Source organism: Oncorhynchus mykiss, chromosome 15 (assembly GCF_057628025.1).
Source record: "Oncorhynchus mykiss isolate SJ-2025 chromosome 15, ASM5762802v1, whole genome shotgun sequence".
In the NCBI taxonomy this organism is placed as follows: domain Eukaryota; kingdom Metazoa; phylum Chordata; class Actinopteri; order Salmoniformes; family Salmonidae; genus Oncorhynchus; species Oncorhynchus mykiss.
The window spans coordinates 21,825,001-21,851,566 of record NC_143036.1 but is presented as its reverse complement, the minus strand read 5'-3'; the positions used below and the strand labels follow the sequence as shown (position 1 = coordinate 21,851,566).

The window sequence follows — 26,566 nt, the reverse complement described above, 5'->3', positions numbered from 1 at the left end:
GTTAGTTATATATTGGTTGTACAGGATGTGTAAGGTTAGTTATATATTGGTAGTACAGGATGTGTAAGGTTAGTTATATAATGGTAGTCCAGGATGTGTAAGGTTAGTTATATATTGGTAGTCCGGGATGTGTAAGGCTAGTTATATATTGGTAGTCCAGGATGTGTAAGGTTAGTTATATATTGGTAGTACAGGATGTGTAAGGTTAGTTATATATTGGTAGTCCAGGATGTGTAAGGTTAGTTATATATTGGTAGTACGGGATGTGTAAGGTTAGTTATATATTGGTAGTCCAGGATGTGTAAGGTTAGTTATATAATGGTAGTCCAGGATGTGTAAGGTTAGTTATATATTGGTAGTACAGGATGTGTAAGGTTAGTTATATATTGGTAGTCCAGGATGTGTAAGGTTAGTTATATATTGGTAGTACAGGATGTGTAAGGTTAGTTATATTATATATTGGTAGTTATATATTGGTAGTCCAGGATGTGTAAGGTTAGTTATATAATTGTAGTGCAGGATGTGTAAGGTTAGTTATATATTGGTAGTTATATATTGGTAGTACAGGATGTGTAAGGTTAGTTATATATTTGTAGTACAGGATGTGTAAGGTTAGTTATATATTGGTAGTACAGGATGTGTAAGGTTAGTTATATATTGGTAGTCCAGGATGTGTAAGGTTAGTTATATATTGGTGGTTATATATTGGTAGTCCATGATGTGTAAGGTTAGTTATATATTGGTAGTCCATGATGTATAAGGTTAGTTATATACTGGTAGTCCAGGATGTGTAAGGTTAGTTATATATTTGTAGTACAGGATGTGTAAGGTTAGTTATATATTTGTAGTTATATATTGGTAGTCCAGGATGTGTAAGGTTAGTTATATATTTGTAGTACAGGATGTGTAAGGTTAGTTATATATTGGTAGTCCAGGATGTGTAAGGTTAGTTATATAATGGTAGTCCAGGATGTGTAAGGTTAGTTATATATTGGTAGTCCAGGATGTGTAAGGTTAGTTATATATTTGTAGTCCAGGATGTGTAAGGTTAGTTATATATTGGTAGTCCAGGATGTGTAAGGTTAGTTATATAATGGTAGTCCAGGATGTGTAAGGTTAGTTATATATTGGTAGTCCAGGATGTGTAAGGTTAGTTATATATTTGTAGTCCAGGATGTGTAAGGTTAGTTATATATTGGTAGTCCAGGATGTGTAAGGCTAGTTATATATTGGTAGTCCGGGATGTGTAAGGTTAGTTATATATTTGTAGTCCAGGATGTGTAAGGTTAGTTATATATTGGTAGTCCAGGATGTGTAAGGTTAGTTATATATTGGTAGTTATATATTGGTTGTACAGGATGTGTAAGGTTAGTTATATATTGGTAGTTATATATTGGTAGTCCAGGATGTGTAAGGTTAGTTATATATTGGTAGTTATATATTGGTTGTACAGGATGTGTAAGGTTAGTTATATATTGGTAGTCCAGGATGTGTAAGGTTAGTTATATATTGGTAGTTATATATTGGTTGTACAGGATGTGTAAGGTTAGTTATATATTGGTAGTCCAGGATGTGTAAGGTTAGTTATATATTGGTAGTTATATATTGGTTGTACAGGATGTGTAAGGTTAGTTATATATTGGTAGTCCAGGATGTGTAAGGTTAGTTATATATTGGTTGGACCTTTTTGAGGCATCGTGTCACACACTGTAAAAGTACAAGGCCGTTATTCTGTCTTTAATTTCCTATTTATAGCGAGGTTCATCTTTACCTTGCTCTTCTCTCTCACCTGTATCCGAGAGGCTGAATAGCCATCACTACTGTTCACAGGAACTCTATAGAAGTTACAGAATCTCCTGAATTGTGCATAAGAACCTTGAAGGGACAAGAAAGAAGGTGTTTCTGTGAACACTCATGTTCTGTGAACACTCTCAAGTGCTGCCGTGGATCACTTCAGTTTCTCAAGCGCTGAAGTGCTGTCTACTCTCGTCCTTCCATCTAAAAGGAGGTGTTCTGTGACTAGCTGAGCAGTCTTTATCAGAGTGTTCTGCCTATCTGACGGAAGCTTCATTATTGCCTGTCGCCTCTGAGGTAATTAACTAACTGCAGCACTGGAGGGATGAAATGAACTCTGCTCTGCCGTTATGCCATCTCCTATTGAACGGCACTTTTAATTACCCACTAACAGACAAACGTGTGCCGTAGGACGTCTGCATATATTTCAATACAATTCAGCAAGGGGAATTCCACTTCATGTGTGTCTGTGTGTGTCTGTGTGTGTGTGTGTGTGTGTGTGTGCGCGTGTGTGTGCTTTGTGCACTCCTTTTCTTTCTTTGCTTCCATTTGCTCAGTCTCATTCCTTTGCCATTCTGACAATTCCAATCCACCACATGACCCTTTCTTGAAATACTGTGCATGACCTTGATGAGGTTGAAATTGCATGGAGGAAATAGTTAGTGTGATGCACCCATGCTCTGTTACACCAACACATACTTACCACACAAGTACAGTCCGACTCTCTCTCCCTTCAGCCCAGGTTGAGTTGAATAAGACTAGAGAGCTTGTGCCCGTTGGCAGTGTGGCTGTGCCCAGCATGTCATAGTGCCCGCCTGCCTTGCCCATCTGACCGTGGGTCGATGGGAGGGTGTTACTGGGGAGCAGGACTGCGGGCGGTCGTCTGGGTTGGCATGACCTCTGTCCGTCTGTCTGTCTCTGTCCCCCGATCTGTTTGCATGCCTCGGTCAGCCTCAGTCACTGCGGTTACAAACTGTGTCTGAGTGTGTGGGGGCAGTATGTGTGTGTGGCAGGGATATGCTGTGGGACAGGGGTGCTCTCAGGGAGGATGTATTCTGGACTTCCAGACCAGGCTCCAGACTTGGAGCCTGTATTCACTTAATCCTGTCTGACTCTTGATTTGCCTCAAATCCACTGTAGGACACAAGAGGATGTCATCAGCTATATCATAGCGATGTTGCGTAAATAGAAGATATGTCTAAATGAAATAATGTCTACCCATTGATAGTAGGAGATTAAGACATGTTTATATGAAATAACGTCTACCCATTGATAGTAGGAGATTAAGACATGTTTATATGAAATAACGTCTACCCATTGATAGTAGGAGATTAAGACATGTTTATATGAAATAACATCTACCCATTGATAGTAGGAGATTAAGACATGTTTATATGAAATAACGTCTACCCATTGATAGTAGGAGATTAAGACATGTTTATATGAAATAACGTCTACCCATTGATAGTAGGAGATTAAGACATGTTTATATGAAATAACATCTACCCATTGATAGTAGGAGATTAAGACATGTTTATATGAAATAACGTCTACCCATTGATAGTAGGAGATTAAGACATGTTTATATGAAATAACGTCTACCCATTGATAGTAGGAGATTAAGACATGTTTATATGAAATAACGTCTACCCATTGATAGTAGGAGATTAAGACATGTTTATATGAAATAACGTCTACCCATTGATAGTAGGAGATTAAGACATGTTTATATGAAATAACGTCTACCCATTGATAGTAGGAGATTAAGACATGTTTATATGAAATAACATCTACCCATTGATAGTAGGAGATTAAGACATGTTTATATGAAATAACGTCTACCCATTGATAGTAGGAGATTAAGACATGTTTATATGAAATAACGTCTACCCATTGATAGTAGGAGATTAAGACATGTTTATATGAAATAACGTCTACCCATTGATAGTAGGAGATTAAGACATGTTTATATGAAATAACGTCTACCCATTGATAGTAGGAGATTAAGACATGTTTATATGAAATAACGTCTACCCATTGATAGTAGGAGATTAAGACATGTTTATATGAAATAACGTCTACCCATTGATAGTAGGAGATTAAGACATGTTTATATGAAATAACGTCTACCCATTGATAGTAGGAGATTAAGACATGTTTATATGAAATAACGTCTACCCATTGATAGTAGGAGATTAAGACATGTTTATATGAAATAACGTCTACCCATTGATAGTAGGAGATTAAGACATGTTTATATGAAATAACGTCTACCCATTGATAGTAGGAGATTAAGATGTGTTTTTTATATATATAATAGCACCTACTGGTGATGCAATTGTGCTAGGCTACTTGCACGTAGCATCTAGTCTTTTCTGGGTACATTGATTCCATTTATCATTATCAAAAGTAACCTTTTGTAGAGTAGAGTAGAGTAGAGTAGAGGCAGGAGGTATAAGTAGTAACTAGATCAGAGAATTGAGACGTAAGGTAAATGCAGAGACGGTGGGCAACATTTGGGAGCCATGAGAATGAGTGTGTGTGTTTGTGTTTGTGCTGCATGATGCAACTGGCTGCGATGCATGTAGGTATGCCACTGCATGGGCAAATGCTTGGAGTAGGCAGAACTGGTTCTGTTGTGATCACTTTTACTAACCAGCACTGTTGTTCTCTTCCCTATCGCCCCTCTCACCCACCATGTCCCCCCACTCCTATTCATACTCTTATCTCTCCTATCTACCATTCATCTCTCTGTCTGAGTGTCTCTCTCTTCTCTCATCCTCTTTTTCTTCCTCTCTTCCCTATCTCCCCTCTCACCCACCATGTCCCCCCACTCCTATTCATACTCTTATCTCTCCTATCTACCATTCATCTCTCTGTCTGAGTGTCTCTCTCTCTCTTCTCTCATCCTCTTTTTCTTCCTCTCTTCCCTATCTCCCCTCTCACCCACCATGTCCCCCAACTCCTATTCATACTCTTATCTCTCCTATCTACCATTCATCTCTCTGTCTGAGTGTCTCTCTCTTCTCTCATCCTCTTTTTCTTCCTCTCTTCCCTATCTCCCCTCTCACCCACCATGTCCCCCAACTCCTATTCATACTCTTATCTCTCCTATCTACCATTCATCTCTCTGTCTGAGTGTCTCTCTCTTCTCTCATCCTCTTTTTCTTCCTCTCTTCCCTATCTCCCCTCTCACCCACCATGTCCCCCCACTCCTATTCATACCCTCCTTCCCTTTCTCTTGGATCATCTCTCCATCTCACTCTACCTCCTATCTACCATTCATCTCTGTCTGAGTCTCTCTCTCTCTCTCTCTCTCTCTCTCTCTCTTCTGTCATCCTCTTTTTCTTCCTCTCTTCCCTCAACTCTCCTCTCTCTTGTCCTTCCCCAACCCAAGCTTCAGAGGACTAGAACAAGCCACCGCCTGAGTGTCACCAGTGCTTCTGCTTCTCTACACCTCTCCTCTCCCACCTCAGTACCCCCCCCCCCCCCCCCCCCCCCCTATAACAACCACACCACCACCACCGCAATGCCCATCAGCCTGGAGACCTCTGTAGGAAACATTGTGGAGCCTCTCCTGACTCTCGCCAGCCTTCCATCAGAATATGGGGGTTAGGGTTCTCCACTGCCGCCAGCACAAGTCTACTCTCTCTCCTACTCTGAGCCTAGAGGACTAAATGAGCAGAAATAAGCCTTCACCTACACAGATTATCAAGCACACAAGCACACAGTAGCTATGCAGGTACAGACTCATACACACAATGAACACACACACACACACACACAGATGCTTTGAAATACTCTACACTCCAACCAGAGTATGAGTAGGGTCCTATACATTTTTTGTTTGTTGTCTGATTTTTCTCCATTTTGTTTTTCCAGGTTTCCATTTCCCCCTATTTTTCTTTCTTTCATGTTTTCGATTTCAAATCACACTTTTTTAAATAGAAAAACAACTGAATTGGATGTTTTAAGTCCATGTTTTAACAAGAATGTTTAAACCACATCAGGAGACCACTTTTGAGGTCTGGGCAAATTTAGAAATCTCGATTTTTGGGTGTAATTACCCCTTTAATTCTAGTGTGCAACTAGCAACAGGCTGTTGTTTAGCAGTCAAAACAAAAAACACTTGAATGATGCAAATAATCATGATATCATTCTGCCAGGCAAGCACAGTCTACTTTGTAGTTAACATTTCAACGAGAAGGGTGTTGGGAGTCTTTCCATCTACCAGAAGGTTTTCATTAGCATCATCGCTAAGGCCACACAAAGTGGTAGCCACACGCACCGCTCATCCACAGACGAGGAGTTTTCGTTGCCTCCGCAGAAAGTTGCAGGAAATATACGAATCACTGATGCATTCTGTTCGTGTCATGATGAACTTGAGCAAATGAATACATTTTCAGTACATTTAGTCGATCCCCTATTAAGTCCAAGACATTGTAGAATATTGTTGAATTCCGCTTTAACAGCTGGATTCCGTGATTCTGTCCACGTCCTCCCACATCGCACATTTTCTAGGGCCCTAGACGAGTGTTATAGGTGAGAGTACTGTTAATATGGCTGGTCATGATGACGGAGTACCGTCACAAACACGCCTGTCTGTCACCCTGTCCTCTTCTCATATCCCATATGGCCCCTTGGGCTTTTTTACATATTGTTCCAGGCAGTGATGCATACTACTAGTAATTGTAATATATTGCACACACATGGGCACGCCAGGATTACTCTTCAACGCACCCACACTTCTTATTTATTCATACGTGTAGTTTACATACTCACCCACACTCCTTATTTATTCATGCGTGTAGTTTACATACTCACCCACACTCCTTATTTATTCATACGTGTAGTTTACATACTCACCCACACTCCTTATTTATTCATACGTGTAGTTTACATACTCACCCACACTCCTTATTTATTCATACGTGTAGTTTACATACTCACCCACACTCCTTATTTATTCATACGTGTAGTTTACATACTCACCCACACTCCTTATTTATTCATACGTGTAGTTTACATACTCACCCACACTCCTTATTTATTCATACGTGTAGTTTACATACTCACCCACACTCCTTATTTATTCATACGTGTAGTTTACATACTCACCCACACTCCTTATGTATTCATACGTGTAGTTTACATACTCACCCACACTCCTTATTTATTCATACGTGTAGTTTACATACTCACCCTTCCACAAAGTTTCTCGACCCAATTTACAATGTAGCAATCTCTCTCGTTCAATTCTCTCCCTCTCTCTTTCAATTATCTCGTTCTCCCTCTCTCTCTCTTTCAATTCTCTCGCTCTCCCTCTCTTTCTCTCTCTCTCTTCCTTGTGTCACTCACTTTCTTGGTGATGTTTTATTATGCTTCAGTTGACAAGTTCATCTCCACACACACACACACACACACACACACACACACACACACACACACACACACACACACACACACACACACATAAACTTTGATTTGATTTGACCCACAGTACCACTGCCAGCCGCTCTCCTCCCGTCAGCACCTTGTCTCTTACTGGGACAGCTCTGCCAGCCTGCTCTCCTAACACCAAACTCACACTGCTTCTATCTCCGATGTCAGGTTGTCTCTGTCCTAAAAGTCTGGGCTGTTTCTGAAAGTCACATTTCTCTCTAACACACTACTTTTTAACACATGCCACTCGACGTGAAAGTTTGCACGCTTTCTCATTCATCTTGTCTTTTGTTTCAGTTCAGTTTAAAGTAAGTCAAGTGAAAGTTAAGGATGACTTAAACATATTTGCGAGGTTTACCAACCTCTTTTCCCCTATGGCTTTGCTGTTCTGAGAAAGTCGTCCCCTTGATTTTGACGACTCTTCGTGTGGTTGATATCAAGCCTCCCCCTCCTCCTCTGCTGGATAGCACATCTGTGTACAGCGCTCGTTTTCTAGACTGTCCGCCCGTCGTAGTCTGTCCATCTGTCTGCACATTGTGCTAATAAATTCTTCCACAACCTGGCTCTGCATTCCTCTTTCTTCACCGGTTAACCTCCAATTAACCCCTAGTTGATTCTGTGAATGTTGCTTTGTGCTTTTCGATGTTTGTCAATCCTGTCTTTTTATTTCCCATTCAAATGATATTGTGAAATGTTAATTCAGTCCGCCGAACTCTCTTTTTCCTGAAGGCGTTGAAAGAGTGGAGCTCCGCTAACACCATTCTTACCATAGTAACGTTTCGATGCTGTGTGTTTTTGCCATGTTACAACATACATTAGACATGACCCTCTGTTTCAGAAGCCTGCTGGTGGCCGAAACTGGCACACTTTAACAGGGCTTTTTTTTAAATAGCCTGTCTTAATATACAGTGTAATATATTATTAATATTAACAGACAAACGTCTGAACCATCCATTTTAAGGATGGGCTATTTAAATGGAATTCATTTGATTAATTCAAATGTATGTTTTTTTTTTTTTACAACATTTCCATGTGCCTGAATCGCCAGAATGACTGGGTTTTTTTCCTTCGTTTTATGACTGTTTATGTTCGCTTGTTTTAATGTTGTTTTGATGTTGACGATCTCTCAAGCACAAGCCCACATGCTAGTGTTAAGCCAGACAATCGTTCTATTTAAAGTCTAGCCAACTTGGCTCTATTTGCTAGCTAACAGTTGAATCATTATAAACACACCCTTCTGTTCGTCTTCAACTGTTTGAACACACTCCTTCGCTCCTTCTGCTGTGGCTCTGCTCCTTCCCATTTTACACACACACACACACACACACACACACACACACACACACCAAGCCCCTGCCACTCACAGCAACAAATATGAATCACTTCTTCCTCTCTGACAACAAGCAGTTTCAACTCGCTGTTTGAGGTTTGGTCCAACAGAGTCATTTCTGTAATAGAGGAGAAGTTAACCTTTCTACCTATTCCCTTTTTATGTCTCAACTCCTCAAACTGCGTGACGAGCAGCCCCCTATCAAAACAGAAGTATCAATGAACATTTGATTCTAGAAAACGAAAGCTCAGTTTGTGTTTCATGCATTTTGGGCCTCAGACTGTAGCTATCGAGTCTGTGTTTTATAAATGTGCAATGAGCATAAAAACAATTATATAAAGGAGTTGGCAACTCAATCTTATTCTGAGAAATAAGGTAGGCCACTTGATTTCAACATGTGAACAAAGTGGACAGGCTAGAATGTGTTCCAACAGTTGGAGACGAACAGAAGGGTGTGTTCATAACAATTATACTGTTCTACCCTGTTAGCTAGCAAATAGATCCAAGTTGGCTAAACGTGAAATATAAAGATTTGCTGGCTACTCACTAGCATGTGGGCTTGTGCTTGAGAGATTGTTTATGAGACGTGTGTTCATTTTCTCCAATGCCTGCTAAAAGAAGTTGGCCAGTTTAGTGAATGTGCATTCTGCATGGTTCTGTTTCAATTTGTAACAAAAAGGGAAAAAGACTTCAAAGCCAGATCAGTAAGTACTGGGGGAAAAAGCAGGATGAGCTAGTTTAATTATTAGTGGGTCTTATGGTTGTGGAAGGCAGGTATAATTTCACAAGCACTGAATTCATTAGATTATTGCTGACTGTTTGAAAAGTAGTATATTTGACCTTTAATTGTACAACAAAGCGTATTTAGAAAACTTTTTTTTTTTAAATTAAGACATATATCATGAATCACCCATAAGTTGAGATAGGGCTGGGTGATATGACCTAAAAATCCTAACTCCATTTGCCTCGGGTCACAAACAGAACCTTGGTTAATAGCATTAGCTTATTGAGATAGGGAATAGTTTTACCTTCAATGAAGTACTCTGCTTGGTTTAGTCATGTTTCTGAAGAATAATGTTACTTAGACTAATTAATGAGGACACCCTTGCCTGAGTCGTCATGCACTTGAATTAATCAAGCTACTTTAACAATACAAGGGGGACGGGAGACAGATGGATACGACCACAAAAATACACTTGTTTTTTCCTACTGTTTTGATGTCCTTGTCTAACACAGCCTTTACTCTTAGGAGAGCTCTGTCCTTCTTCGTTCATTTAACTTTACTCAGATCATCCTGTCTATTTCCTCTCCCCTCTGTGCCATTAGACTGCAGTTAGCACTGTGTGTGTCTGTGCATCTGTGTGTCGATGTTCGTGTGTATGTGCTCTCCAGTTCTCTTCCGAGCGGAACAGGGGGCCTGGGTAGCACTGCTGCTGTGTGGCCTCTTGGCAGGCTTCTCTCTGTCTCTCCAGTCCGGGGGGAGATCTCCAGCTCGAGCTGCAGCTATATGGGTCAGGTTGGCCTACTTACGGCTGGGGGCTGCAGCAGCAGTGGCTGGATGGCCCCACATCAGATGTGCTTCATGGGGAGGCAGAGCAGAGGAGAGCGGGAAGGACAGGACCAGCTGTGTCACCCACATCCCTGGGAAAGTGATAGTGAGAGGGAGACTGCCCCTGCCATGGAGCGAGATGGAAAGAGAGAGGGAGACTGCCCCTGCCATGGAGCAAGACGGAAAGAGAGAGGGAGAGGGAGACTGCCCCTGCCATGGAGCGAGACGGAAAGAGAGAGGGAAAAGATAACTTTGACCTATACATTATACATACTTACTTTCATTACAATGCAAAGTTACAGAGCTGCCACCAGGAGAAAGGTAGGAAGAGAGCTTGACAGAAAGACTGAGACCGAGACAGAGAGAGACCGAGACAGAGAGAGACAGAGACAGAGACCGACGTAGAGAGACAGAGACCGACGTAGAGAGACAGAGACCGACGTAGAGAGACAGAGACCGACGTAGAGAGACAGAGACCGACGTAGAGAGACAGAGACCGACGTAGAGAGACAGAGACCGACGTAGAGAGACAGAGACCGACGTAGAGAGACAGAGACCGACGTAGAGAGACAGAGACCGACGTAGAGAGACAGAGACCGACGTAGAGAGACAGAGACCGACGTAGAGCGACAGAGACCGACGTAGAGAGACAGAGACCGACGTAGAGAGACAGAGACCGACGTAGAGAGACAGAGCCCGAGAGAGACAGAGCCCGAGAGAGACAGAGCCCGAGAGAGACAGAGCCCGAGAGAGACAGAGCCCGAGAGAGACAGAGCCCGAGAGAGACAGAGCCCGAGAGAGACAGAGCCCGAGAGAGACAGAGCCCGAGAGAGACAGAGCCCGAGAGAGACAGAGCCCGAGAGAGACAGAGCCCGAGCGAGACAGAGCCCGAGCGAGACAGAGCCCGAGCGAGACAGAGCCCGAGCGAGACAGAGACCGAGAGAGACAGAGACCGAGAGAGACAGAGACCGAGAGAGACAGAGACCGAGAGAGACAGAGACCGAGAGAGACAGAGACCGAGAGAGACAGAGACAGAGACCGTCTCTCTCTGTCTCTGTCGGTCTCTGTCTCTCTCGGTCTCTGTCTCTCTCGGTCTCTGTCTCTCTCGGTCTCTGTCTCCGTCTCTCTCTGTCTCTGTCGGAGACAGAGACCGAGAGAGACCGAGAGAGACGGAGACCGAGAGAGACGGAGACCGAGAGAGACGGAGACCGAGAGAGACGGAGACAGACTGAGACAGACTGAGACAGACTGAGAGAGACTGAGAGAGACTGAGAGAGACTGAGAGAGACTGAGAGAGACTGAGAGAGACGGAGAGAGACGGAGAGAGACGGAGAGAGACGGAGAGAGACGGAGAGAGACGGAGAGAGACAGACTGAGACTGAGAGAGACGGAGTGAGACAGACTGAGACTGAGAGAGACGGAGAGAGACAGACTGAGACTGAGAGAGACGGAGAGAGACAGACTGAGAGAGACGGAGAGAGACAGAGAGACGGAGAGAGACGGAGAGAGACTGAGAGAGACTGAGAGAGACAGACAGACGGAGAGAGACAGACTGAGACGGAGAGAGACGGCGAGAGACAGACTGACTGAGAGAGACAGACTGACTGAGAGAGACAGACTGACTGAGAGAGACAGACTGACTGAGAGAGACAGACTGACTGAGAGAGACAGACTGACTGAGAGAGACAGACTGAGAGAGACAGACTGAGAGAGAGACAGACAGAGAGAGAGACTGAGACGGAGAGAGACAGACTGAGAGAGACCGACTGACTGAGAGAAACAGACTGACTGAGAGACAGACTGAGAGAGACAGACTGAGAGAGACAGACTGAGACTGAGAGAGACAGACAGACTGAGAGAGACAGACTGAGAGAGACAGACTGAGAGAGACAGACGGAGAGAGACAGACGGAGAGAGACAGACGGAGAGAGACAGACGGAGAGAGACAGACTGAGAGAGACAGACTGAGAGAGACAGACTGAGAGAGACAGACTGAGAGAGACAGACTGAGAGAGACAGACTGAGAGAGACAGACTGAGAGAGACAGACTGAGAGAGACAGACGGAGAGAGACAGACGGAGAGAGACAGACTGAGAGAGACAGACTGAGAGAGACAGACTGAGAGAGACAGACTGAGAGAGACAGACTGAGAGAGACAGACTGAGAGACAGACGGAGACGGAGAGAGACAGACTGACGGAGAGAGACAGACTGACGGAGAGAGACAGACAGACGGAGAGAGACAGACAGACGGAGAGAGACGGAGAGAGACTGAGAGAGACGGAGAGAGACGGAGAGAGACTGAGAGACGGAGAGAGACTGAGACAGAGAGACGGAGAGAGACAGACTGAGAGACAGACAGACTGAGAGAGACGGAGAGAGACAGACTGAGACTGGGAGAGACAGACTGAGACGGAGAGAGACAGACTGAGACTGGGAGAGACAGACTGAGACGGAGAGAGACAGACAGACTGGGAGAGACAGACAGACGGAGAGAGAGAGACGGAGAGAGACAGACGGAGAGAGACAGACGGAGAGAGACAGACTGAGACGGAGAGAGACAGACTGAGACTGAGAGGGAGAGACTGAGACGGAGAGAGACGGAGAGAGACGGAGAGGGACTGAGAGAGACTGAGAGAGACTGAGAGAGACGGAGAGAGACGGAGAGAGACAGACGGAGAGAGACAGACGGAGAGAGACAGACGGAGAGAGACAGACTGAGACGGAGAGCGACAGACTGAGACTGAGAGAGACAGACAGAGGGGCAGACAGACTGAGAGAGACAGAGACTGTGCGAGACCGAGACTGAGAGTCAGACAGACTGAGGGGCAGACAGACTGAGAGAGACAGAGACTGTGCGTGACTGAGAGTCAGACAGATAAACTGAGAGAGACAGGCGGAGGCTGAGAGAGACAGGCGGAGGCTGAGAGAGACAGGCGGAGGCTGAGAGAGACAGACGGAGGCTGAGAGAGACAGACGGAGGCTGAGAGAGACAGACGGAGGCTGAGAGAGACAGACGGAGGCTGAGAGAGACAGACGGAGGCTGAGAGAGACAGACGGAGGCTGAGAGAGACAGACGGAGGCTGAGAGAGACAGACGGAGGCTGAGAGAGACAGACGGAGGCTGAGAGAGACAGACGGAGACGGAGAGAGACAGACTGAGACGGAGAGAGACAGACTGAGACTGAGAGAGACAGACAGAGAGACAGACTGAGAGAGACAATCTGAGAGAGACAGACTGAGAGAGACTGAGAGAGGCGGAGAGAGACAGAGAGAGACAGAGAGAGACAGAGAGACAGACTGAGACGGAGAGAGACGGAGAGAGACGGAGAGAGACGGAGAGAGACGGAGAGAGACGGAGAGAGACTGAGAGACAGAGAGACTGAGAGACTGAGAAAGACAGACTAAGACTGAGAGAGACGGAGAGAGACGGAGAGAGACAGACTGAGACTGAGAGAGACGGAGAGAGACAGACTGAGACTGGGAGAGACAGACTGAGACGGAGAGAGACGGAGAGAGACAGACTGAGACTGGGAGAGACAGACATAGACGGAGAGAGACAGACGGAGAGAGACAGACAGAGACAGACGGAGAGAGTCAGACAGACGGAGAGAGACAGACAGACGGAGACAGACAGACGGAGAGAGACAGACTGAGACGGAGAGAGACAGACTGAGACGGAGAGAGACAGACTGAGACGGAGAGAGACAGACAGACGGAGACAGACAGACGGAGAGAGACAGACTGAGACGGAGAGAGACAGACTGAGACGGAGAGAGACAGACTGAGACGGAGAGAGACAGACTGAGACGGAGAGAGACAGACTGAGACGGAGAGAGACAGACTGAGACGGAGAGAGACAGACAGACGGAGAGAGACAGACAGACGGAGAGAGACTGAGATGGAGAGAGACAGACTGAGACAGAGAGATGGAGAGAGACTGAGAGAGACAGAGAGAGACAGACTGAGACGGAGAGAGACAGACGGAGAGAGACAGACTGAGACGGAGAGAGACAGACTGAGACGGAGAGAGACAGACAGACAGAGAGCGACAGACTGAGACTCTGAGAGAGACAGACAGACAGAGACAGACAGACTGAGAGAGACAGACAGAGATGGAGAGACAGGCATAGACTGAGAGACAGGCAGAGACAGGCAGAGAGTAAGAGAGACAGAGACTGAGAGAGGCAGAGACTGAGAGTCAGACAGACTGAGAGAGACAGAGACTGTGCGAGACTGAGAGTCAGACAGATAAACTGAGAGAGACAGGCGGAGGCTGAGAGAGACAGGCGGAGGCTGAGAGAGACAGGCGGAGGCTGAGAGAGACAGGCGGAGGCTGAGAGAGACAGGCGGAGGCTGAGAGAGACAGTCGGAGGCTGAGAGAGACAGACGGAGGCTGAGAGAGACAGACGGAGGCTGAGAGAGACAGACGGAGACTGAGGGACATGGAGACAGAGAGACAGACAGAGACTGAGAGAGCCCAAGACAGTTATTAATAGAGACTTAGACAGTTATTGAGAGAGACAGATACTGAGAGAGAGACAGAGAATGACAGGGATAAAGAGACAGAGAATGAGAGAAAGACAGCGACTGAGAGAGAGATAGACAGCGACTGAGAGACAGACAGTGACTGAGAGGGAGACAGACAGAGACAGAGAGACAGGTAGAGACTGAGACAGACAGATTGAGAGAGATAGAGACTGAGAGCGACAGGGACAGTTATTGTGAGAGACAGAGAGAGACAGGCTGAGACAGAGAGAGACAGACTGAGACAGACTTAGACTGAGACAGACTTACAGTGCCTTGCGAAAGTATTCGGCCCCCTTGAACTTTGCAACCTTTTGCCACATTTCAGGCTTCAAACATAAAGATATAAAACTGTATTTTTTTGTGAAGAATCAACAACAAGTGGGACACAATCATGAAATGGAACAACATTTATTGGATATTTCAAACTTTTTTAACAAATCAAAAACTGAAAAATTGGGCGTGCAAAACTATTCAGCCCCCTTAAGTTAATACTTTGTAGCGCCACCTTTTGCTGCGATTACAGCTGTAAGTTGCTTGGGGTATGTCTCTATCAGTTTTGCACATCGAGAGACTGACATTTTTTCCCATTCCTCCTTGCAAAACAGCTCGAGCTCAGTGAGGTTGGATGGAGAGCATTTGTGAACAGCAGTTTTCAGTTCTTTCCACAGATTCTCGATTGGATTCAGGTCTGGACTTTGACTTGGCCATTCTAACACCTGGATATGTTTATTTTTGAACCATTCCATTGTAGATTTTGCTTTATGTTTTGGATCATTGTCTTGTTGGAAGACAAATCTCCGTCCCAGTCTCAGGTCTTTTGCAGACTCCATCAGGTTTTCTTCCAGAATGGTCCTGTATTTGGCTCATCCATCTTCCCATCAATTTTAAACATCTTCCCTGTCCCTGCTGAAGAAAAGCAGGCCCAAACCATGATGCTGCCACCACCATGTTTGACAGTGGGGATGGTGTGTTCAGGGTGATGAGCTGTGTTGCTTTTACGCCAAACATAACATTTTGCATTGTTGCCAAACAGTTCAATTTTGGTTTCATCTGACCAGAGCACCTTCTTCCACATGTTTGGTGCGTCTCCCAGGTGGCTTGTGGCAAACTTTAAACGACACTTTTTATGGATATCTTTAAGAAATGGCTTTCTTCTTGCCACTCTTCCATAAAGGCCAGATTTGTGCAATATACAACTGATTGTTGTCCTATGGACAGAGTCTCCCACCTCAGCTGTAGATCTCTGCAGTTCATCCAGAGTGATCATGGGCCTCTTGGCTGCATCTCTGATCAGTCTTCTCCTTGTATGAGCTGAAAGTTTAGAGGGACGGCCAGGTCTTGGTAGATTTGCAGTGGTCTGATACTCCTTCCATTTCAATATTATCGCTTGCACAGTGCTCCTTGGGATGTTTAAAGCTTGGGAAATATTTTTGTATCCAAATCCGGCTTTAAACTTCTTCACAACAGTATCTCGGACCTGCCTGGTGTGTTCCTTGTTCTTCATGATGCTCTCTGCGCTTTTAACGGACCTCTGAAACTATCACAGTGCAGGTGCATTTATACGGAGACTTGATTACACACAGGTGGATTGTATTTATCATCATTAGTCATTTAGGTCAACATTGGATCATTCAGAGATCCTCACTGAACTTCTGGAGAGAGTTTGCTGCACTGAAAGTAAAGGGGCTGAATAATTTTGCACGCCCAATTTTTCAGTTTTTGATTTGTTAAAAAAGTTTGAAATATCCAATAAATGTCGTTCCACTTCATGATTGTGTCCCACTTGTTGTTGATTCTTCACAAAAAAATACAGTTTTATATCTTTATGTTTGAAGCCTGAAATGTGGCAAAAGGTCGCAAAGTTCAAGGGGGCCGAATACTTTCGCAAGGCACTGTAGACTGAGAGAGACAGACTGAGACAGACAGACTGAAAGAGACAGACTGAGAAAGACAGACAGACTGAAAGAGACAGACTGAGAAAGACTGAGATGGAGAGAGACAGACTGAGACAGACTGAGATGGAGAGAGACAGACTGAGACAGAGACAGACTGAGGCGGAGAGAGACAGACAGACTGAGAGAGACAGACTGAGACTGAGAGAGACAGACTGAGAGAGACTGAGACAGAGACAGACTGAGACAGACTGACTGAGAGAGACAGACTGAGACGGAGAGAGACAGACTGAGCGAGACAGACTGAGACAGAGACAGACTGAAAGAGACAGACTGAGAGAGACAGACTGAGACAGACAGACAGACTGAAAGAGACAGACTGAGAAAGACAGACAGACTGAGAGAGACAGACTGAGATGGAGAGAGACAGACTGAGAGAGACAGAGACAGACTGAGAAAGACAGACAGACTGAAAGAGACAGACTGAGAATGGATGGAGAGAGACAGACTGAGACAGAGACAGACTGAGACGGAGAGAGACAGACTGAGACGGAGAGAGACAGACTGAGACTGAGAGAGACAGAGACTGAGAGGGAGAGACAGATAGAGACTGAGAGGGAGAGACAGAGAGAGACTGAGAGGGAGAGACTGAGAGGGAGAGACAGAGAGAGACTGAGAGGGAGAGACAGAGAGAGACTGAGAGGGAGAGACAGAGAGAGACTGAGAGGGAGAGACAGAGAGAGACTGAGAGGGAGACAGAGAGAGACTGAGAGGGAGACTGAGAGGGAGAGACAGAGAGCGACTGAGAGGGAGAGACAGAGAGCGACTGAGAGGGAGAGACAGAGAGAGACTGAAAGGGAGAGAGAGAGAGACTAAGGAAGACAGATAGACAGAGAGAGAATGAGAGGGAGAGACAGAGAGAGACTGAGGAAGACGGATAGACTGAGAGGGAGAGACAGAGAGAGACTGAGGAAGACGGAGAGACAGAGGGAGTGACAGAGAGAGACTGAGGAAGACAGCGAGACAGAGAGAGACTGAGAGGGAGAGACAGAGAGAGACTGAGAGGGAGAGACAGAGAGACTGAGGAAGAGGGAGAGACAGAGAGCGACTGAGGAAGAGGGAGAGACTGAAAGGGAGAGAGAGAGAGACTGAGGAAGACGGAGAGACTGAGAGGGAGAGACAGAGAGACTGAAAGGGAGAGACAGAGAGAGACTGAAAGGGAGATGAAGACGCTGAGACCGAGAGAGATAAATACCTGTTCAGGTGGCCACAAGTGACAATGTAATGGAGAGATGGTTGGGAGGAAGTGGAATGAGCTCACTTCATCATATTCATCTACGTTGACGTGTACTGTATGTATTAGCCTACAATACAACATGGAAATGGCACTATATGGTAATGTATTTTATATTATCCATCTTTATGCTCCTTACGGAGGACTGAAGATGGAAGCTCATCACTTACAATCTAACGAAAACCTCTTGGAGTACTCAAAACACTATTACTGGGAATTCATGCAAGCCAAAGTGTTAACACACAGGCTTTCAGCAAAAACCTCTGCAATGTGAACGCATGCCAGAGCCTGATGCTCTTTTCATCCCAATAACCTATGAACAAGAACTGTGGCTAAACCCTCTACATATTCATGATCTGCCTTTTTAATCCTGTAGCTTGGGAAAGCACACAGTGTATCCTCCTTCCTCCTCTCTAGTGGAAGCTGTCTCTTTCACCTTCTGCAGTTTCCACGTGTAATGTTCTGATCCCCCATCCCAGTGACTTTAAACCCACTGGAGCCTTTCCAATGCCTTCATGGTGTACTGTGGGACAGGGAGATGGACCGTGTTGTCTCACTGTGGGACTGGGAGCTGTAACAGAGATGAAATGAACACTAAAGGGAACACTATTCTCTGCATTTCTGCCCCCAACAGACTGTCTGTCTTGGACAGGGCTGTGGGGTGTTTAAGAAGGCGATCAAAAGGAGGTGTGGTGGAATGGCAGACTCTATCGTGAGGTCATTGGGTCAGACTCTGGGGCCTTGAAAAGCGCCATATAAATATAATGTATCATAATTATTATGGAACCGGAGGGGTCACTCAAGGGCAGAGCTGTGTGTGAATGTGTGTTGTGTTTTTTTGTCTTACACTTGTCGTGTGTGTGTGTGTGTGTGTGTGTGTGTGTGGAGTCTTGTCAGTAGCCCATTGCCTCAGTGCTCCCTCTGCTTTGACAAACCTGCTCTGCAGACCTGCGGCCTCTCTGCTCTCTGTGGGAGTGGTGCAAGTGGAATGGGTACCTGCTGCTGTGTCCCCTCCCTCCGGCGGTGTCCCACCTTTCTCTTTAAGACCTGTCAATGACCACGCTCCTCATCAATTGTTCCCCTATCTCCTGCATTAGCCCTCTGGCTTAGATAGAAAATAAGATGTGTTCAGATCAGATTTGGGTTCAGTACTCCTGAAATGAGGACGGCCCGCGCTCACAGAACTCAGCATGTTGAACTAATCCAGATGTTCAGTATCCAGGTGTACAGGTAACTACCAAAATAAGGGAAACACTTGAGTAAATTAGGGATACAACGTATATTGAAAGCAGGTGCTTCCACACAGGTGTGGTTCCTGAGTTAATAAATTAACATCCCATCATGCTTAGGGTCATGTATAAATATGCCTCGTTGCCCATTATTCTGGCTACCATGGCTAGAAGAGATCTCAGTGACTTTGAAAGAGGTGTCTGAAAGGAGCATGGGGGTTTAAAGTGTGTGTGTGTTTGTGTGTGTGTGTGTGTGTTTCAACACTTATGGGAGATTCTGAAGCGGCGCCTGAGACAGTGTTTTTTCCACCACCATCAACAAAACAGCAAATGATGGAATATTCTCATGGAAGAATGGTGTGGCATCCCTCCAATAGAGTTCCAGACACTTGTAGAATCTATGCCAAGGTGCATTGACGCTGTTCTGGCGGCTCGTTCCCCGTTATCACATCTTTGCCCACTTCTGACCACTGCCCTTTATCTGTGATTTACAGTACCACCCCTCTCTATACAATCTAGTAACTCTCCCAGGAGGACTCCCCCCACTCAGCACAGATGTGTGTCTTTACAGATGAGGGTGAAATGGGTTCTATCATTTCTGACCTAAATGGACTTCATTTCCCTGGGATTTTATTCCCTCTGATTTATTTGTATCAAAGCCTTCCAAATGATAAAACCCCTCAGCCTTAATCCGTAGGCTAACCACTGGGAAGATCAATGGAGCTGCTGCTAACAGGGTTCTACATGGGCAGCCAGGCAATGGGTGCTTTACAGACGGGGGCAGGCACACACACACACACACACACACACACACACACACACACACTATACACACATGCGGCTCAGCATTCAGCTTAGTTCTGTGTGTGTGTGTGTGTGTGTGAGTGAGAGAGATATTCCAGAGGGATTGACATCAAAAGCTGCAGAGCGGCAGGCTGTGGCAACCCAGAGCTGTGATCTAATGACCCTGCATCCGTGGATCACATGTGTCATCCTGAGCAGTCTTCCTTGTCCATGTGTCATCCTGTCTGACTGCAGAAGAGCAGTCTTCTATGTCCATGTGTCATCCTGTCTGACTGCAGAAGAGCAGTCTTCTATGTCCATGTGTCATCCAGTCTGACTGCAGAAGAGCAGTCTTCTATGTCCATGTGTCATCCAGTCTGACTGCAGAAGAGCAGCCTTCCTTGTCCATGTGTCATCCAGTCTGACTGCAGAAGAGCAGTCTTCTATGTCCATGTGTCATCCTGTCTGACTGCAGAAGAGCAGTCTTCTATGTCCATGTGTCATCCAGTCTGACTGCAGAAGAGCAGTCTTTTATGTCCATGTGTCATCCTGTCTGACTGCAGAAGTGCAGTCTTTTAGGTCCATGTGTCATCCTGTCTGACTGCAGAAGAGCAGTCTTCTATGTCCATGTGTCATCCTGTCTGACTGCAGAAGAGCAGTCTTCTATGTTCATGTGTCATCCTGTCTGACTGCAGAAGAGCAGTCTTCTATGTCCATGTGTCATCCTGTCTGACTGCAGAAAAGCAGTCTTCTATGTCCATGTGTCATTCTGTCTGACTGCAGAAGGGCAGTCTTCTATGTCCATGTGTAATCCAGTCTGACTGCAGAAGAGCAGTCTTCCTTGTCCATGTGTCATCCTGTCTGACTGCAGAAGAGCAATCTTCTATGTCCATGTGTCATCCTGTCTGACTGCAGAAGAGCAGTCATCTATGTCCATGTGTCATCCAGTCTGACTGCAGAAGAGCAGTCTTCTATGTCCATGTGTCATCCTGTCTGACTGCAGAAGAGCAGTCTTCTATGTCCATGTGTCATCCTGTCTGACTGCAGAAGTGCAGTCTTCTATGTCCATGTGTCATCCTGTCTGACTGCAGAAGAGCAGTCTTCTATGTCCATGTGTCATCCTGTCTGACTGCAGAAGTGCAGTCTTCTATGTCCATGTGTCATCCTGTCTGACTGCAGAAGAGCAGTCTTCTATGTCCATGTGTCATCCTGTCTGACTGCAGAAGAGCAGTCTTCTATGTCCATGTGTCATCCAGTCTGACTGCAGAAGAGCAGTCTTTTATGTCCATGTGTCATCCTGTCTGACTGCAGAAGAGCAGTCTTTTATGTCCATGTGTCATCCAGTCTGACTGCAGAAGAGCAGCCTTCCTTGTCCATGTGTCATCCAGTCTGACTGCAGAAGAGCAGTCTTCTATGTCCATGTGTCATCCTGTCTGACTGCAGAAGAGCAGTCTTCTATGTCCATGTGTCATCCTGTCTGACTGCAGAAGTGCAGTCTTCTATGTCCATGTGTCATCCTGTCTGACTGCAGAAGAGCAGTCTTCTATGTCCATGTGTCATCCTGTCTGACTGCAGAAGAGCAGTCTTCTATGTCCATGTGTCATCCAGTCTGACTGCAGAAGAGCAGTCTTTTATGTCCATGTGTCATCCTGTCTGACTGCAGAAGAGCAGTCTTTTATGTCCATGTGTCATCCTGTCTGACTGCAGAAGCGCAGTCTTCTATGTCCATGTGTCATCCAGTCTGACTGCAGAAGAGCAGTCTTCCTTGTCCATGTGTCATCCTGCCTGACTGCAGAAAAGCAGTCTTCTATGTCCATGTGTCATCCTGTCTGACTGCAGAAGAGCAGTCTTCTATGTCCATGTGTCATCCAGTCTGACTGCAGAAGAGCAGTCTTCCTTGTCCATGTGTCATCTTGTCTGACTGCAGAAGAGCAGTCTTCTATGTCCATGTGTCATCCATTCTGACTGCAGAAGAGCAGTCTTCTATGTCCATTTGTCCTCCTGTCTGACTGCAGAAGAGCAGTCTTCTATGTCAATGTGTCATCCTGTCTGACTGCAGAAGAGCAGTCTTCTATGTCCATGTGTCATCCTGTCTGACTGCAAAAGAGCAGTCTTCTATGTCCATTTGTCATCCTGTCTGACTGCAGAAGAGCAGTCTTCTATGTCCATGTGTCATCCTGTCTGACTGCAGAAGAGCAGTCTTCTATGTCCATGTGTCATCCTGTCTGACTGCAGAAGAGCAGTCTTCTATGTCCATGTGTCATCCTGTCTGACTGCAGAAGAGCAGTCTCCTATGCCCATGTGTCATCCTGTCTGATTGCAGAAGAGCAGTCTTCTATGTCCATGCGTCATCCTGTCTGACTGCAGAAGTGCAGTCTTCTATGTCCATGTGTCATCCTGTCTGACTGCAGAAGAGCAGTCTTCTATGTCCATGTGTCATCCTGTCTGACTGCAGAAGAGCAGTCTCCTATGCCCATGTGTCATCCTGTCTGATTGCAGAAGAGCAGTCTTCTATGTCCATGTGTCATCCTGTCTGATTGCAGAAGAGCAGTCTTCTATGTCCATGTGTCATCCTGTCTGACTGCAGAAGAGCAGTCTTCTATGTCCATGTGTCATCCTGTCTGATTGCAGAAGAGCAGTCTTCTATGCCCATGTGTCATCCTGTCTGATTGCAGAAGAGCAGTCTTCTATGTCCATGCGTCATCCTGTCTGACTGCAGAAGAGCAGTCTTCTATGTCCATGTGTCATCCTGTCTGATTGCAGAAGAGCAGTCTTCTATGTCCATGTGTCATCCTGTCTGATTGCAGAAGAGCAGTCTTCCTTGTCCATGTGTCATCTTGTCTGACTGCAGAAGAGCATTCTTCTATGTCCATGCGTCATCCTGTCTGACTGCAGAAGAGCAGTCTTTTATGTTGATGCATTTGTGTGGTTTTAGCTCTTTTGTGCCTTTTTCCTTTGTTTGAAATGTGAATGTACTATACATTTTTTTTAAATTGCTGTGTTATAGGGACATTTCACCACAACGTCAACGTTTATCAGACGTTTGCACATCTGTTGGAGGTGGGATTATCTTCCCCCCAAATCAGTATTCTTCAGAGGAGCCCCTGTGGTGCTCCCCTCGTCCCTCGCCTTGTCTGCCGGCGTGTGTACCCACCATGCGGAAATCCGACTGGGGATAAGAAGGGGGGGAAAGCTGGGGTCAGCTGTAGGACAACACTGTGGAGTTAGCCGAGTTAGCGTAGCCTAGCATAGTCTTCTGTCCAGCTGTGTGGCACGGGGCTAATCCTGACACTTCCACTGCTCCGTCATTTTGTTTCGCTCTGCCTTCCTGTCGTATTGATTACATCACACGTTACAACCACAGAGGAAATGTTCAGAGGTTTTGAAGTGTTCTGTCCCCACACTAAGTTGGGCTCAAATAGTGGGCTGAATAATTCATATTTCTATATCTCTTATAACTAATATGTGAATGGCAGGATCTGCTATGGGAGAACACAAAACCAAAGCTGTGTTGCTGAGTCCTATTTAGAGAGATACATTTCAGTGTTTACCCAATATTCATTTAGTAGTGGCGGGCTGCCGCTATATTTTTTAAATAAGATCATCTTTGAGAACTAACAATCACCAATAAAAGAAAATTGACTCAGAAAGAATCTAAAATTCCACAAATGTTTGAGTCACTCGCATAAATGTGTAGAATTGTAGAAAATTAGCTCTTGGCTGCAGAGACATAAATAGCTACATTTTTGTCTCTTTGGCCAAGAAGAGGGCCTTTTTTCAAACTTTGGTCTGAAACCACACAATTGGCCATATGCCCACTACCACACCATACGTCCACTAACTTGCCACCTTGGCTGAAAATAACCCACTGCATTTACCCTGTCCAGGTGTCTAATCCTCATAAGTGACATGGGTCGGGACGGGAGTCGGCCAGTTCCTTTATGGCTGCAGTTTACAAGCAGAGCCTAGCACTCTCCAGATGTTATGTCACAGAACATCCATTTGAAATGTAACACTTTAAAAGGCTCTCTAATGTACATACAGTGTCTACTGCACATGGGCGGACCAGAATGTCACTGGGTTGTATTTGAGATTCAGGTGGTGATTGTGTCACACCCATCCATCCGTTTTCAGAGGGACTTTATCTCTCCAACTCTGAAAGCCAGCGCGACTGGCCCTGTAAGATGCTCCGTCTGCTCAGCTGAACCATGACAGGGATATACTGTGTATACAGACGCCACACACACAGCAGTGATCTAGGTCAGACAGAGCCATAGAGAATGCTAGGAGCTGGAGATACAGAGGGATGAAACTTTGGGCAAAGGCATCCAAAGGTTCACTGCTCTTCTTACTGGGCCAGAAAGCCCTTAATTGTGGTGTACCAATCTTTCACCCCTCCCTCTCCCACCCTGTCTTGTGCCCCTTTCATTTTTGCCCTGTTTTGTTTTTCCCCAATGCCCTTAAACAACCCCATTGTGTTCAGTTGGCCTGGTGTGTTTCAATAGCTAACAGCTTGTCGACAATGGGTGGGCATGCAGTCTTGCTCCCCACGCTGGGTTCCCGGGGGCAAGCTGATACGAGTGCTACATGACTTGGCATGTTTGGGTCCAAACGCCCACGCAGCCCCAGTCTGAAGTTGATTTACTTAGTGATGTGTGTGAATTCTGGAGTGTTGGGCTGCCCGAAGCTGTCAGTGTCCCACTGTTTCGGATGCTTTCTTGACCGTTGATCAACCCACCCGGGCCTTTCTCTCTTCTGGGTTGTCCTCAACGCTCCCTTGCCTCACATCTTCACAAAGATCCAATCACTGTCCTCTTATCCAAGCATTAACCTCTTACTGTGTCCCCACTTTTCCTAACATTCATTTATTAGTTCTGCCGACCATTCTAGATCTCCAAGCCCCCTGAGTGCCCTGTCCCAGTTCCCTGGGGAGAGGCTCACGAGACATGCCTCATCCCGAATTGGAGGCATTCAGACACGGTCTTGTTCAGTCCATCTCGTTTGAGCTTTCGGAGTATCTCAAATCAAATGTTATTTGTCACATGCGCCGAATACAACAGTTGTAGACCTTAATGTGAAACGCTTACTTACAAGCCCTTAACCAACAATGCAGTTCAAGAAATAGAGTTAAGAAAATATTTATCAAATAAACTGAAGTAAAAAAAAAAAAGAAAATAGAGAAAGAACAAATAATTAAAAAGCAGCAGTAAAATAACAGTAGCGAGGCTATATACAGTGCCTTGCGAAAGTATTCGGCCCCCTTGAACTTTGCGACCTTTTGCCACATTTCAGGCTTCAAACATAAAGATATAAAACTGTATTTTTTTGTGAAGAATCAACAACAAGTGGGACACAATCATGAAGTGGAACGACATTTATTGGATATTTCAAACTTTTTTAACAAATCAAAAACTGAAAAATTGGGCGTGCAAAATTATTCATCCCCTTTACTTTCAGTGCAGCAAACTCTCTCCAGAAGTTCAGTGAGGATCTCTGAATGATCCAATGTTGACCTAAATGACTAATGATGATAAATACAATCCACCTGTGTGTAATCAAGTCTCCGTATAAATGCACCTGCACTGTGATAGTCTCAGAGGTCCGTTAAAAGCGCAGAGAGCATCATGAAGAACAAGGAACACACCAGGCAGGTCCGAGATACTGTTGTGAAGAAGTTTAAAGCCGGATTTGGATACAAAAATATTTCCCAAGCTTTAAACATCCCAAGGAGCACTGTGCAAGCGATAATATTGAAATGGAAGGAGTATCAGACCACTGCAAATCTACCAAGACCTGGTCGTCCCTCTAAACTTTCAGCTCATACAAGGAGAAGACTGATCAGAGATGCAGCCAAGAGGCCCATGATCACTCTGGATGAACTGCAGAGATCTACAGCTGAGGTGGGAGACTCTGTCCATAGGACAACAATCAGTCGTATATTGCACAAATCTGGCCTTTATGGAAGAGTGGCAAGAAAGCCATTTCTTAAAGATATCCATAAAAAGTGTTGTTTAAAGTTTGCCACAAGCCACCTGGGAGACACACCAAACATGTGGAAGAAGGTGCTCTGGTCAGATGAAACCAAAATTGAACTTTTTGGCAACAATGCAAAACGTTATGTTTGGCGTAAAAGCAACACAGCTGAACACACCATCCCCACTGTCAAACATGGTGGTGGCAGCATCATGGTTTGGGCCTGCTTTTCTTCAGCAGGGACAGGGAAGATGGTTAAAATTGATGGGAAGATGGATGGAGCCAAATACAGGACCATTCTGGAAGAACCTGATGGCGTCTGCAAAAGACCTGAGACTGGGACGGAGATTTGTCTTCCAACAAGACAATGATCCAAAACATAAAGCAAAATCTACAATGGAATGGTTCAAAAATAAACATATCCAGGTGTTAGAATGGCCAAGTCAAAGTCCAGACCTGAATCCAATCGAGAATCTGTGGATAGAACTGAAAACTGCTGTTCACAAATGCTCTCCATCCAACCTCACTGAGCTCGAGCTGTTTTGCAAGGAGGAATGGGAAAAAATGTCAGTCTCTCGATGTGCAAAACTGATAGAGACATACCCCAAGCGACTTACAGCTGTAATCACAGCAAAAGGTGGCGCTACAAAGTATTAACTTAAGGGGGCTGAATAATTTTGCAAGCCCAATTTTTCAGTTTTTGATTTGTTAAAAAAGTTTGAAATATCCAATAAATGTCGTTCCACTTCATG

General features: G+C 45.3%; 1 protein-coding gene across 50 annotated transcripts in view; it reads left to right on the top strand.

Moving 5' to 3' along the window:
- The window catches only part of LOC110489787 (uncharacterized), a 122,285-nt gene that overhangs the window by 33,864 nt on the left and 61,855 nt on the right, over positions 1-26,566 (top strand). The window lies entirely within an intron of this gene.